The sequence below is a fragment of the Chrysochloris asiatica genome, unplaced genomic scaffold (genome assembly GCF_000296735.1).
Source record: "Chrysochloris asiatica unplaced genomic scaffold, ChrAsi1.0 scaffold00007, whole genome shotgun sequence".
Classification (NCBI taxonomy): domain Eukaryota; kingdom Metazoa; phylum Chordata; class Mammalia; order Afrosoricida; family Chrysochloridae; genus Chrysochloris; species Chrysochloris asiatica.
Window position 1 is genome coordinate 469,246 of NW_006408525.1, and position 2,253 is coordinate 471,498.

Sequence of the window (2,253 nt, forward strand, 5' to 3'; positions counted from 1 at the left end):
GAGGGTTAGAATTGGTGACTTTGTGGTTCCAGTTCAGTGCTGACCCTACAGTGCCACACCAGGAGTCCCATCCTAGTTCCACCTTAATCCTTAGTCCCACCTCCATCCACTTTAATACTTGTTGTTCCTGTTCTTATGTCTGTCCTCTTGAGTTGTTTCTGACTGATGGTGACCCTGGATAAGGTTTCTAAGGAGTGGCTGGTAGGTTTGAACTGCCGACCTTGTAGTTAGCAGTCCAGTATTTATCATACAGCACTACACCAGGACTCCACTTTAATCCTTGTTGTTGTTGTTGTTATGTGCCATGGAGTTGGTTCCAACTCACAGCGACCCTGTACAGGGATTCCAAGGCTATACATCTTTACGGGAGCAGAAAGCCTCATCTTTCTCCTGCAGAACAGCTGGTAGTTTCGAACTGCTGACCTTGTGGTTTGCAGCCCCAATTCGTAACCACTATGCTACCAGAGCTCCTTATACTTAGCCCAACTGTAATTCTGAATCTCACTTTAATCCCACCGTAATCCCATCTCATTAACAACTCACTTCAAAATGTAACCATAATCACAGGAATAATGTTGTTAAGTGCCATGCAGTTGATTCCAACCCACAACAACCCTGGTTAGACTGGTGGGCTTGAATTGCTGACCTTGCGGTTAGCAGTCCAGTGCTTATCCTATGGCGCCACACCAGAACTGTAATCACAGGCATGTTGTTATTGCTGTTAAGTGCCTTCAAGTTGGTTCCAAATCATAGCAACCCTGTATAAGGTTTCTGAGGAGCAGCTGGTGGATTTGAACTGCTGACCTTGCGGTCCAGTGCTTCTCCTACAGTGCCACACTTACACAGCATCACAGGCATAAAGGATAAAATTTACAAAACATCAAAGAGTAGAGGAATATGGATAGCAGGGCCATATTAAGTAATTAACTGCACTGCATGGGGCTTATGAAAGGCCCAGATCCAAGATCTCCTAGGTCCTTTCCATACCTCATAGTAATGGAAATTCACAGATTAAAGTGCCCAGTGGTGCCCATGTTGGTGAAGACACACTTCCTAATGCACACAGTCTTGCAACTATTTATTATGGTTTAAAAAATGTGCAGGTGCTGTTTCTAGGAACTGGGTGGGATACAAGTATAAAATTGTTGACATCAAACTCTCCAATGTTGTGGGCATGTGTGTGTTTAGATGTAGATTTAACACAAGAATATAAATAACTGTGATACAAACTGAGCAGAGACAGTGCTCAGGGCCAAAAAGGATGGACTGACTTACATCTGTGCTCTAGGAAATCAGTCTGGAGAGACTGTTTGAGGTGGGGGTGTGAAGAGGAGCTTCCTAAAAGAGTTGGTATTTGAATATAGCTAAGTCTCTGGAGTCCTGGTAAGATGTTGTGGGTTAATGCGCTGCACTGCAAAGTCAGTTGGAACCTCAAGGTCGGTAGTTTAAGCTCACCAGCCGCTCCTCGGAAACCCTATACAGGGTCGCTATGGTCAGAACCAACTCAACTGCACTTAACAACAACAAGTCTCTGGTGTGGTGCTGTAGGATAAGCACTGGACTGTTAACTGCAAGGTCAGTGGTTCAAACCCACTAGTCACTGCTATGCCTGGAAACCAACTTGATGACACTTAACAATAATATGTCTCTAAGGAGCCCTGGCAATGCAATGGGTATGTTTGTGACCCAAAAGAGCTGTCAAAAGAGCTGTTTCAAACTCACCCAGCTGTTCCAAGGAAGAAAGACTTGGCAATCTGCTTTCTTAAAGATTTGTTGTTGTTAAGTGCTGTGGAATCAGTTCAGACACATAGCAACTCTGTATAGAGTTTTGGAGGAGCAGCTGGTGGGTTTGAACTGCTGACTTTGTGGTGCAGTCCAGTGCTAATCCTACAGTTGTTGTTGTTGTTAAGTGCCATCGAGTCGGTTCTGAACCATAGAGACCCTGTATAGGGTTTCCAAGGAGCAACTGGTGAGCTTGAACCACCGACCTTGCAGTTCAAACGGCTTTGCAATTTGGCGCATTAACCCACAGCGCCACACCAAGACTCTTACATTGCCATACCAGAAATCCATAAACATAGTTGTTATTGTGTGACATGGAATTGGTTCCCACTCATGGCTATTCTGTATAGAGTTTCTGAGAAATGGCTGGTGGGTTTGAACTGATGACCTTGCTGTTACCAGTCCAATGCTTATCCTAAAGTGCCTATAAATATTAGAAATGTATTTCTAATATAATACAAATATGTTGTT